The sequence below is a fragment of the Zea mays genome, chromosome 8, assembly GCF_902167145.1.
Source record: "Zea mays cultivar B73 chromosome 8, Zm-B73-REFERENCE-NAM-5.0, whole genome shotgun sequence".
Classification (NCBI taxonomy): Eukaryota; Viridiplantae; Streptophyta; class Magnoliopsida; order Poales; family Poaceae; genus Zea; species Zea mays.
The window spans coordinates 113,164,332-113,178,428 of NC_050103.1; the positions used below are offsets into that span (position 1 = coordinate 113,164,332).

Consider the following 14,097-nt stretch of genomic DNA (forward strand, 5'->3'; position numbering starts at 1 on the left):
TGCCTGTGGCCGAGTACGGCGGGTTTATTCCTAGATATATCAGGGGTTCTTTAGCAAATTTGCCGAGGCGAAAGGGTACGTTCCGATCTAAGCCGCTTGATCAGAAACACGTGGTCCAGATTAGATCCACCCGAATTTATGAACTGGTACGAGTCCTAGCCGTAGGATCAGAGATCCATGACCCAAATTATATCCATGCAGTGATCTGATCCTAGCCCTCGACTGAATGATCAATGGTCCTCATCAAACTGACCCAAGGGTTATTTCCTAATCCAATCTATATCGTCCAAAGAGGGATCAGTGGCTCACAACCATCCCTCTCCTCTCGACCTCCCTGTGCACGGCGCCGCTGCCGGGAATCACAACAGATTCCCACTAGAGCCATGTAAATTGACTTCCTAATGTGCTATTCTCTGATCCAAGACATGCTACGCGATATGGGTATGAAGGTGAGTTGATAGGAATCGGTCTTACCATTGAGGGTTGTGCAGAGATCCCTGCCCATGGGGATGTTCGGGCCACGGCGAACACTATTGCTCCGGTGAGCAATCCTCCTTCCTATCGCCGACCGAGCACCTGGGGGCCACGAAAGCGATCGGGAGCCCCCGCGACTCCACCAGGTGCATCCTTAGGGCCACGACGACCACATAAATATCATCGAGCTCACGACAGATCTCCGTGACGGACTCTCGATATTGGCGATAAATCATCACCGATTCAACCATCTGTGCGCCCAAAATTACCCGCACACCTCCTCCAATTTGCTTCCCTTCCACCATGAGACCAGAGCGATGATGGGTGCGCGCATGACGTCGATGGCTTCATCTTCTCCTTCACCGTTTGTTTGTATCGCTACGTCGATGCAGCTGGTGATGGTTTTGACTACTGCAGCGGCTCATGACGGGCATGCAGAGATCCGAGGGTCGTCGCATTGATCAGATTTTATACCCCGAGGAGAAGACCGAGGCGGATGATCGGCCGGCTAACACGACGAGGTTGTTATAGGATGGAAGGGATGAGCCTGATGAACCTGGCTCCATTATTAGTGATCAGACTCCATTGCGTGCGCGCGAGTGTAACTGGACAATAGGCCCCCCTTGTCTGTCCTTATCAATGGACGGCTGACGCGCGGGCCTGCGAGGCAGAGAGACATTGCCTCCTGACCAGCGCCTGGGAAGTGGACTGGGCTGGCGACAGTATGAGGTGAAAGTTTGCTGGGAGCAGAGGTTTCGACCCAAGAGGCTGGCTTCACCTTTTTATTGTTATTTTCTATTTTAATTTTCACATTTCAAATTTGAATTCAAATCTGAGTTTTACATTTCAAACTAAAGTAAATGCAAAATGCAAAGACCAGCATGAGAGCAAGTATATTCTTGATTATTTATATACTTACTATTGCATTCCTTTAAGTAAATGTTCCAAAACATATAATAAAGAATTATTCACATATTATTCATTTTAGGAAAATATCATTTTTCGAATGGGTGCTCAATTAAAGGTTAATTCAAAAATGAATATTAGTCTCTTACTTATTTTGAGGGAAAGAAATATATATATTTTATATTAAGAGTTACTTGAATACTTCAAAAGGTGTTTCCAATTGCATAGTTTAGGAGAGAGATATTCCACGTTTAATAAATAGATTATGCTTTCTTTTCACGAATTAAATTTCAGATATAAAAATTTTAGGAATTATATCTGTAACATGTTTTATTATAGCCATCTACTTATTTTAGGATAAGGTAACTCCAACTTATAGGAATTCTTGTTAAAAGATATTCCATTTCAAAATCTTTGGAAAATTTTACTATATCCCCAAAATGAGATTTTGAGGCGTTACACCAGCCCCACGCTACATCAAACCCTACCCTATCCTAAGCAAAGTAGGTCCAGCAACTTGTCACCTTCAGTTGCAAGAATCAATGTCAGATATCCACAATGTGTTTCATGTGTCCTAGTGCAGGAAATGTTTGAAAGTGCCAGAGAGTCGCATCGTAGAGGAATCAATCCAAGTTTAGGAACACCTGCAGTACCGAGATAAACTAGTGAAAGTTTTGGACTCAGTTGTTTGCAAGTCCAGGAATTTTGAAATAAAGCTCTGAAGTCTAGTGGAGTCACGAAGGAGAAGAATAAGCAACCTAGGAGCGTCAGGACTCAATGAGAAAGGAATACCCTTATCTATTCTTGCCACACCTAGATTTAAAGGCAAACCCGAGTGTGTCTCAAATGTGTGCTAGGATCAAGTCTCACACATATGATGACCCATGGTAAAGAAATCAATGTCACATCTTTATTATATAATAGAATTTCGTACAAAAATAGCTAAGTAATATACATCATATGACGACAACGATCCTCCACCATCATAGTTGACTAGAAGACGATGGCCTATGCCTCTCCGAACTCATCGTAGTATCCTTCATGTTCCTCCAGCGCTACCTATTCTTGACCTGGTGTGATTATAGCAAGGGTGAGCTCACATACGTTCATCGTTCAACAAGTGTGGGGAATAATGTGCATGAGCTCACGGTGGAGGCTCATGCGTAGTGTAAGGCTTACCAAGGAGAATGATTAAGGTTGAGCATTGGATTTAAAGAAGTTGGTCAAAATTTTATTAGCAATTACTAAGTATAAGTGTATACCAACCCAATTAAATAATTGATCACAATTCATATTAAATCCGATAATGCAATGCAAATGACAAGTTAAGTTTAATTTCATAAATTACTCATGTGAGGGTCCGAGCCGCTATTGACCGTGAGCATGACTGATATACCAATTTCACACTCTGCATAGGTTGCACATCTTTACTCACAAGTCGTGTTCCCTTTTCACTCGAGGTTGTACGGGCCCTTTAAACACTTCTAAGATGAGTTGGCGAGCGTACACTACGAGGCCTTTACAAAGTTCCAATAGCTCGAGAAAACACGCTATGAATTCATTGAGAAGGGGGCGATATAGGAATCTCTCATCCGAAAAGCCATCGCAGCATGATCGACCCGAGAACATCCCTATACCGACAACTCCTCATAACGTCAATGTCCCTTTTGGGTAAGGTAGTCCCTCACTAGCTTACCTAATTAGCTAGCTAAGGGTGTCTCATTCCACCCTTGTGGTAGCACTGTTTTCTCGTGTGGTCGCTCCATGTTCCAATTAAACAAGGTTATCTTATCATGCATGAGCATAAACCAGCAATAATAAATCATATTGGAACATGATAATAAATTATATATAGCATTAAACCCAAAACCACGTAGAGCAATAGCAAGATAATCCAATAATTCAATAGTTTGCAAGGTGTAGGGTAAACAAATTAGGTAACTTATTAGGTCCCATCAGCTTAACCTACTAGTGCCACAGTGATTAACAGAACATTATTAGGTTAAAGAATGTGGTCAAGGACACAACTTGCCTTTTTTACTTGCGATTCTAGGCACTTCTCAAAGTTGAGCTTCAGGTTTCTCGTGACCTTGCTTCTACTCGTAGCAATACATATAAATAAAAAATAATGAATATGATAACATTACACCAAAACATGAGAACAAACTGCGTAATAATATTATACGGGCCTTTACGAAAACGCAAGTTCGATAACCACTAAAAACGAAGTTAAAACGATTAAGTTATGGATTTTCTAAGGTTTCTAGATTTATTTTATACTTGAAATTATTTTCCATATTCATTTTATATTTATCTACTCATCGTTGGATGGTGGCCAACATTTTACATAAGCTTAATTTTTATTTTGCAAAACTGAGGACCTATTTCGACTACTTTCTAACTAATCTTGACGGCTGGTTATTTTCACGTAACTCTAGGGTCTCTATATTTTTGCTGCGGCGAAGGGATATCGTGGGATTTCGGCCATTCGATCTAAATCCTACGCACCAGATTAGACGAAACCTTTAACCGAAGAGGTACACAACCCTGGTCGCCTGATCGCCACCTGATCGCTCAAATTAGATTGCACTGCCCGTGTACTATGAGCCGTCCGATCTCGAATCTACGGTCCCCAGCCTATCAAAGCGGTAAGCACGATTTAATCATGGTCGTTTGGGTGGCATTCAACAGTCCGCACACGTCTTCCCCAACCGACGCCAGGCCGCAGTGGCGCATGCACGACTGACGCCGGTGCCATCATCGACTCACGACACTACTACAGCAAACCTCTATACAGGCGGTTTGGTTCGCCTCTACACATGCGGTTCCAGGAACCGCTTGTGGTGCACCGCCTGTGATGTAAAACAACATCACAGGCGGTCAATCAAAAACCACCTGTGAAAGACACACATTACAGGCGGTCCAGTTCAAAGGAACTGCCTGTGATAGACACACATCACATGCGGTTTCTTATCCTAGCCGTCTGTGTTAGCCACACATCACAGACAGTTTTTTATATAAGTCCGACTGCATACAATATAAATCATAGACAGTTTTCAATATACAGATTCATATACAGAATTTTCAAACACAAAATATACACAGATTTCATACACCGATTATACACAGATTGCATACACAGATTTATACATATCAAGTTCCATAACAGGTTCCATACACAGATTCATCCACATATCAAGTTCCATCGTCTTACACAGATTTATACACATATCAAGTTCCATAGACAACTAAACATCTCAAAGTTCCATAGACAACTAAACATCTAAAGTTCCTAACTAAAGACCTAAACACTGTGTGATATCATGTACAAACTTAGTTCTGGGAATTTTTGCAAATTTCCATTTGTATTGTAGAATAGCCCTTGTTGATGAAGAACTTCACGGCGCATAAAGTAAAGCAAGTCTCTTACAACCTTAGCCACGCCGACGGAAACCATCTCTCTTTCTAACCATTCAGCATTGATCTTGGATTTAGGAACCTGCAATGAAAGCAAAAAGCAAGCAGTGCTAAGAGTAATGTGATGAGCAATAATATAACATAAAAATTGCAACATAGACAATGATAGCGAACTTACATCCTCACGATTGACCATGTAATGGAAGGTGACACGACACCATTCGCATACATAATAACCGCACAGGACAGTACCCGGAGGTTGTTTGTCACCATATGAAAATAATGATATTGACAAATTAGGTTTGTCCTCTGGATGTTCGCCGCCAAGATCTTTCCAATAAAAACGGTATGCACTGCATATAAGAATAGCATTGTGAGATTAAGAATACATTTGTTAAGTTGTAATAAGTACAAGTGTGCAATAATAATCATACTTCTCTAAAATCTTCAAGAAGTCATTATACGTAGCCTTTTCCATTCTCAGTGAGTCGAAGACCACGACTTTACCATCCTTTGGAAAGATCATGATACAAATGTAGTGGTCACTATATAGACATAGACGAAAACACATGTTAAGATCACGATTGCCATAATTTATAGTTCAAAACCATGTCGATAACTTACTTAAAGTGGTGCGGAGCTATTATTAAGTCCTTGTCATGTTCACTACAAAATGACCCCCCTTTTAGCAACGCATATATGTGTTGGTACAATCTCATATAAGTGTTACTAGGGTCTATACCAACGCATAATTATGTGTTGCTTATACTGCTGTTGCTAGAGTCTACTGCAACACTTATATATGTGTTGGTATGTCCTCCAATAAGTGTTGCTAAACTACAACGAATAACTATGAGATACAACAACACTTACATGTGTTGTTCCCGCCCATGACTGACTCATCGCCATAGGATGTTGCAATGTTTAGATTTGAGCTATAGCAACATTTATATGTGTTGCAAGGAATAAACAAATGAAAATTTTTAATTATTTTATTTTGAGCAACATGCTGAAGAATGCACATTTGATATTTTTCAAATCAACCGCACACACATGACAAATAAGCAGAAACAATATATATTACATCTATAATCGCATTACATAGTAGTGTCAAGAAGTTGATTCGTAGTTATAGAAATATATTTACATATGGCTCATCTTAAGTCATTATGATCTAGATCCAAATAAAAAAAGAAACAAAACGTACATTCTTATGCAAGCTCTTCACCTTCGTAGTGTTCCTGAAAAAATGAAGAAAATGAAATATAATAGGTTAATACAAACCACATGGAAGGAAGAAACAATTCAAATTAGAGAAAGGCTATGAACAGTGCATAACACATGGAACTCTGCAAAAACTAGAACATATAAATCAGTAGAATCTCGCATGAATAAACATGTGTTACAAGATTCTGTTGTTTGTGCCCAAGGACTTTCGGCCAACCAATAAAATTTAAACTTCTATTGATCCACAAGGTAATGATAAACAAAGTACAGTACTTGACACCAGAAATTAAATATGCTTCTAAACCACATGGCTTCTATTAGTAATAAAGTTTTGTGCCTATATGGACTGTTCTATCAATCTGATGATCTATGCCTATACGGACTGTTCTACTCTAGACCATGACTATTGTTAGTCACTCGTTTTCGATTGCTATATGGCGTCAAAAACAAGGCAACACATAGTTAGAATGGAAAAACCTTTGCCCTCCTGTCAATACACCGAAGATATATTGACAAGAGGATGAAGGATTCAATAAAGGCTGATGCCGAAGCGTTTTAAACACGAGGAAGGTGGTATGGAAAAAAGGAAACTATGTGTTGACAGGAGGGCAAAGGTTTTTCCATTCTAACTATGTGTTGCCTTGTTTTTGATGCCATATAGCAATCGAAAACGAGTGACCAACAGTTACCTTCGTCCGGTCTCCAATATATACCTGAAATACACTTTATAATTCTGAAACACGAATGTTTTGAGGACCTTCGGTGAGGTAGGCCCCCAACAACTATATAGGTGTGCAAAAGCTCAAGAGCAGTAAACTTAGAAGCTCTGCAACCAAGCAAATGCATACTTAAAAGCTCAAGTGCATAATGTCACAATAATAAAATAATATTCCACATAGCAATGCATGCCTGAAAAAGAAGGTGCTTCATAATATCCCGACTTCTCCTGGAACATGTCATGAATGTCTACAAGGAAAGAAAAAAGGAGGAAGAAGTGATATAGAATAGTTCACCATGATTTGTTGGACAACCAAAAGCGAGTAAGCAGAATACCCAAAAAGCAACAAGCGGATAACCTGCAGGGCATAGAGAAAGGCCGCATAAATACCCAAGTATTTAATTGCCAATTCCACAAATACAAGCATAATTTAATAACAGAGTTATCTTCTCATCTAGTTTTGACTTGCTCATTCCACAATCTCCTAAAGTTCAATCTCAAGTTGTTGCTGACCATTTCAGAAACTGTGATGATCTATTCATAACAGATATTGTAAAGGTCAGGGAATGATAATCAATCATGTATCAATATTGCTTGCTTTCTTCTCTACATCCACCTCTTTGACAGTGAATGCTACTATTATCCACACAATGAACTTAAGCTTATGAAATTAAAACGAAATTATAACAAAGAACGATGATACTGCATCATACAATTCATTTGTGCATTGCAAATAATAATTCTGAAATGATACTACCTCATACAATTCATTTGTGCATTGCAAATAATAATTATGAAATGATACTACCTCATATACACTAATGGAGGTAACAATCATATCACCATCAGGTTATAGAAACACAATAATGTTCTACTGAAATAGTGCAGATAATTTCACTTTAAGGATCCATAGAGGCATGAACACATTAACTAATTTAGAGGAACTCAGGTGGACACAATGTGCATGTATTAAAATGACAGCAAATGGAGGGCCAAATAACAGACTTAAATAGGTAGCAGCAATCACAATTAACTATACATTATACTGAAAGGCACACATGATCCACTAAAATGCAAATAGAAAGATGAACTGAAATCTATCCTCAATGACAAAAGAAAGTGGAACTTATATAGAGGTTAAAACGCACTAAAGTTTCCATCTTGCAGTAAGGCTGTAATTTTTTTGTAGGCCATGTAATGCAGCTACTCAAGAATGATATCTTACCGAAGAAGACACGAATGGAGGACGTCGGGCGTGGATTTAGGCCGCCGGCAGGGATCGTAGACGCGGGTGGGCTGAGCCAGTTCGGAGGATGACGACATTCGTCAAAGTGAGTGTATCTGTTTATGGTCGAAAGATGTTGCCACAAAATAAAACATCACTGTAGGAAAAAAACAGGATAATTGTACCATGAAAAGAGCAAGAATGGGCAGTAAAACCCACCAATCCCCACTGCCCGTTTGTACTCATCGCTTCGATCCAGTGCTGGAAAGCCAACTTGAGGGCCTTGTCATCTCTAGATAACCCCTAGCCCACCTGTTACAAGCCAGCAACATGAGCAGTAGAGGAGGCTGAAAAAGTCTTAAAAAATGGTTTCTAATGAGCAGGAGGGACCATCTGTTGGCTTCACACAAACAGAAGTTCCATCAGCTATGTGAAAAATTATTGTAACCTTACTATTACAGTTCAGATATGAAAACAAAAACATCTACAAATGACCTCTTCCACCTGAGTGGACTGTAACATAGTTTTTGCTGTTTCATAGGACTGTTCAGGCCATTCCACCACTAACCATAGAAGAGGTGCCAATACAGCTTTCAAAACATGGGCTAGCTGATTCAAGTAATATGGTTGTTGTGGCCGAACAGAAGTGATTGTCACGATTATCAGCACCTTTTTCACGGGAATGTCGGATTCTCTAATAGCAAGTGACGATTAAGCAAAATCCACCTCATCATCCAACAATGCAGGAACTGGAGGGCTCTCTTGAATCTGAGGCTCATCTATCAGTTCGACCTCTTTCTCAACTACAACTGCCTCCGACTCCTTCACTCTGGTACCCACCGTTTCAGTCTCAATCACACCCTCATGGAACAGAAGCATCTTGTTTTTAGATACTATTTTCTTGTAAACATCGACAGAGAATAATTGTATGAACCCAATGAAAATTCCTACCATGGAAAAGAACGACAAACTGCAACTCTCCTGCAGCTCAACCCCTTTGATTTTAATCTCTCCGGCAATCAGCTAATCAAAAAAATATGATTTGAATAGCTGAATAAAAAATAAGATTTGAATAGTTGAATAAAAAAACAGAACATATTATTCTGCACTGTACCACCACATCTTATTCAGAGCATTAGAAAAGATATACAACGATGTGCTACATATTCATATTTGTGTATGAGGCAAAAAAATCAGAGTTGTACTCATGGGGCTGCAACTGTTTTGCTCGCGCCTTATCAACTAACTCCTTACGTTTCCTTGACAATGAATAAATGTCAAGACGCATAAACCAACAAGTAACCACTCATTTAAATAAATCATAAAAAATCAACATTCATTGTGCACGGTAAAGTGTTTGACCTTACCAGCATCTTGAAGAACCGATGTAATCAACCCACCATCTATGGCCACTGCTATAGCAATGTTGATACTACTGTTGTATGTGAAGCTCTTTCCATCCCTGCAGCTGCAAGTTCACCATAGGATGCTGAAGCAGAGCCGTTGATGTCGCCTTAGCCAACAGCGCTGTAATTGTGACCCCTTTTGACTTAATCTGCAAAAGGAAAAGACTGTTCCTTTATCCAATCACCAAATTCATAAAATATTGGAAGGCTGAGACGGCAAGGCTCTCCATGTTCTTGCTGACAGCACCCTGCATTATCGTGAATTACTATTGACCCCAATGGGACATCCGGCACTCCCGGACCATGCCTGAACCAGGGCCTCCTGCGTCGCCACCACTGTTGTTGTTCATCATCCTGGACCTTGAGTCCTGCTGCCTCACTGTCCCCACCCCACAAGCAGCTGGTAAGATTATAAAGATTAGATGGTTAAAAATCACAAAGATCTATAATAAAATGACGAGCGGTGCTCACTGTGGGAGCACGTCTGGTGGAGCAGGATTCAGAGAAAGGGAATGAGATTCGCAACAAACCTACACCTGTGTTGTTCGCTCCCTCCACCGCGACACCAATGGGAGGTGCCTCGACTGCCGATGCGGTCGCCGAGGCCGAGGCCACACGCCTTGTTGGTGTCGATGTCGGCGTAGAGCGGCAGGATGCGGCGAGGCAGAGCACACGTAGGTGTGGGTGGAACTGTCAAGGAGCTAATCGCAGCACCAGCTCTCGCGCGCGGTGAGGGTACACCACGGCCTTGCCGTCCCACCCATCCATCAACTGAGGCGGGACGCGGCCGGGTCGGAGAGGCGACGAGGGGTGGCTCTGTGGCCAAAAGGCAGGACACGACGAAGGGGCATGGCCTCCTGAATCGCCGGTGAAGAAGCGGGCATGAGCGAGGAGCTCCTACGATGGAATCTGGCAGTGGTCTAGGGGAGGGGGTGCCGATGTCGAACAAGGGCGGGGTCACGAGGTCCCCCCAAGCGAGCTCCCCACTTCGCACCGCCACAGTACCCCGACCGCGACGCCAGCGACCTCCGCACCGCATCGCTCCAGCCGATCGTTCCGAGGTAAACCTTCCCAACTCGATGGCGCTCCGGCTGCATGTATCTCCGTTCGATCTGTTCGGCCGCCAGTCGTGTCGACCCCCCCCCCCCCGCCCCCCGAGCGAGGAGCTCCTACGATGGAATCCGGCAGTGGTCTGGGGGAGTGGTGCCGATGTCGAACGAGGGTGGGGTCACGGTGTCCCCGTGGATGCCTCTAGCGCCTACGCCACCATGGAGCGGTCACGGACGGAGGACGGGGTTGGACTGCGGCGGTCGTGGATCCGGGCATCACCGGGGGGAGGCATCGAATCCCGGATCCCTGTCACGGCGGACGCGGCGCAGGGCAGCGGACGCGGCGCAGGGCAGCGGTCGTGGGCGGCTTCGGCGCGGGGCGAGGGAAGCAGGGCAGCGGTCGCGGACGGCTTCGGCGCGGGGAGAGGAAAGCTGGGTAGCGGTCGCGGACGGCTTCGGGAGATGGGGGCGGGGACACGGCGCTGGCGGGGGCGAGATTGCAGGGAAGGGATGGCGCGGGCTGGGGCGTGATTGCAGGGAGGAAGACGGTGCGGGCGGGGGCTGGAGCGGGGGCACGGTAAGGGTGGTGGACGCCCTCGCTCCAGCCTTAAGGTGTAGTAGAGATTTTTTGCCAAATAAACAAAGACAGAGCCTAGCTGAAGCCATATTTTGTATATTTTTTGCTAAATAAACAGAAACATAAATACACCAAATGTTTCAATAAGTAAAAAACACTAAACGAATTTGCCCATGTACCAAAATCATGCCACATATATGGCTTGCAACGCATGTAAACGTTGCCACTATTCTAGTTATTTTACGCATACAGTTGTAACACATGGTAAACGTTGCTATGATCGTAGTTACTCTACGGATACGGTTTGCAACGCATGTTAAATGTTGCCACTACCATTGTTGCTCAACGGATGTGTCTTCCAACGCATAACAAGCGTTGGGATCTAATCACTTCCAACACATATAACTATACGTTGCTAGGTGTACGTTGCTATAGGGGGTTTGTTTTGTAGTGGTTGTACATGATTATACATGGCTCGTCCAATGTATGCCACCAAATTGTACTAGTGCGATGACATGACCTTCCGGTGATTAAAACTCAATAGTGAACCAACATAATCGTTGCGGAGATAAACCCTAAATTAGGGAAAACATTCATATCATGAGTCGTGCACGCGTCAACTTCGGCTACGTAGCATAGAGGACCCACGACGGCGGAGGAGCGACGACGAGAAATAAGTGGCGCTCTGGTGTTTTACTTCGCCGGTGGAGGCCCCGGCTAGCTTCGGTAGACGCTCGCGATCAACTTGATGCTCTACCATGGTCCTGACATCTATGTGGCTTGAATTGAGCCGGTGATGCTCTCTGCTCTCCCTCTGGTTTCTGCTCGGCGGGCTCTCTGGTGACTTGGTGTTCGAACCAAAATTGAGCGCGGACGGTCCGGCCCTGAGGCCGGACGGTCCGCGGTCCGGACGGTCCGCGCCTGTGGGCCGGACGGTCCGCGCGTGCGCAGAACAGATTAGGGTTCCGAGTTTTGTGCTACGGTTGTTAGCTAAAATCATGGGATAAGCTCGGAAATTAGTTTGTAAAGTGTCCAGCCCCCCTCCTCTATAAATAGAGAGGTATACGGCCGATTTGGAATCATCAACAATCGAATCAATACAACTTCTATTTCGCATTTTATCCTAGGAGTAGTTCTAGTCTAGTTTAGGTTTAGCCTTCCAATCCCCAATTTTTCGTCTCTCTTCGACTCTACGTCGATTAGAGGAGTCTAGGTCGGCCGGCCCGAGCCTAGACACCACCTAGGATCTCTCCTCCCCGACGGGGTCCCTCCCGGGAGCGAGATCCAGGCGCCGTCGGCGGTCTTCCGCCGCCCCTGCGCACGCGCGGACCGTCCGGTCCTAGGGCGCGGACCGTCCGGCCGTTAGGCAGGGAACTCGGGCTCCTGCACCAGGCCGCGGACCGTCCGGCCCTGTGCCGCGGACCGTCCGCGCCTGACCAGAAAGCACCGCCGCCTCGCACCAGGCCGCGGACCGTCCGGCCCCCGCGCGCGGACCGTCCGCCCCTGTGCAGAGAGCACCACCGCTGGTTCTCTTGAGTAATTGGCGCATCCAAAAAGGCGTCAACATACTTTTTGGCGACTCCGCTGGGGACAACACATATAGACCTATCAAATCGGCCCTCAATGGCCGGTTCAAAAGATAGCTCTGAGGTTTCCACCAGCAATATCATCACACCGACATGGGAAGCTTTGCCGGCTGAAGAACAACTTCTGTTCGAGGAGCGCCAGGAGCAGCTGATCCAAGAAGCAAAGGCGAAGTTCCTGGCTGACTTCAAAGTGGACAGGAACAACAAAGTCGTTCGGCAACGGGCGACAGATCTGGCTTCGCTCCGACCTACTACGATTACCCCAAATGTAAGTAGCACCAACGAACTCCAATCTCTTAAAGCTTACATAGACGAATAGCGAGAACAGATGCAAAATATCATAGGGGTTATGCAAAACGATTGTAGGAGACTAGTACGTGCATTTGATAAATCTAGTATAGCAAATTTTCCTTCACACGAGGTTGAATTAGGAGATAATACACGTAATACATCGGCTAAAGGTTGTCACGACCAGTCACAACCCCCTTATGGGATGTCGATGGACACGTACCCTGAGCAAACGCAAATCGGCAGTAAACCAGCCGATCTACACATGTCCGGACCGTCCGCTCGCGAGCGCGGACCGTCCGGGTCAGCCACAGTCGGGCCCATTTTTAATGAGTTACCTAGACACACACCCGAGCCACCACATAGGGCACCGAATTTAAACTATCCAGTCGGACGGTCCGCATACAACGACGGACGGTCCGCATATAATCACGGACGGTCCGGGTACGTATCCGGACAGTCCGCGCATGAGTCTTTTGAGGGGGATTATTACCTAAATCCTCGCCCGTCCCAACAACACTTCCCATCACATTATGCAATGCACCAGCCCATTAATTCAGGATCCAGAGCCCAGGAAAGCTTCCCGGCCCCACCTAGAAGGCCGGAAAGAAACGATCAAACATATGAGCCATATAGCGCAAATGGAAATGCACCACGTAGCTCAAACCAATGGGGGGAACGACAACATACTAACATGCAACCACCCCCACCTATGTTTGACCAGAGAGCCGGTGGTCTTGCACCGGCTGCCATTGGTATAGTGAGGGAAGAAATAGCCGGGGCGTTCCGAGATAAGCTCGGAGTAAGCATGATCCCTGGAGGGCAATCATATCGGAAGCCTTATGACAGCCGATTTGATCACCACCCATACCCACAGGGAACTAGGATACCCAAGTTTGCAAAGTTTTCGGGTGACCAAGGAAAGAGCACGCGTGAGCACATAGGCCAGTTCCTAGCACAATTAGGAGAATTGGCTGACACCGAAGCATTCCGTGTGCGTTTATTTTCATTATCCTTAACAGGGACTGCATTCACATGGTATGTCACGCTCCCTCCTAATTCCATTTTGTCATGGGGAGACTTAGAGCAAAAATTTCATGAACACTTCTTCTCTGGTGATTATGAGCTAGATTTAGTAGACTTAGTGACCCTACGACAAGAAAAGGATGAATCGGTTAGTGATTATATCCGGAGATTCTAGGATACGAGAAACCGATGCTTTCA

The 14,097-nt window shown here is 44.6% G+C and overlaps 1 long non-coding RNA gene across 1 annotated transcript; it reads right to left on the bottom strand.

Moving 5' to 3' along the window:
- Nucleotides 1-8,129: 8,129 nt before the first annotated feature.
- On the bottom strand, nucleotides 8,130-10,153 carry LOC103635712 (uncharacterized). Its single transcript, XR_002264141.3, has 3 exons — nucleotides 9,910-10,153; nucleotides 8,919-9,773; nucleotides 8,130-8,279 (listed from the first exon to the last, which is right to left on the bottom strand). It is a non-coding gene; the product is annotated as an uncharacterized lncRNA (long non-coding RNA).
- Between the last annotated feature and the right edge of the window lie 3,944 nt (nucleotides 10,154-14,097).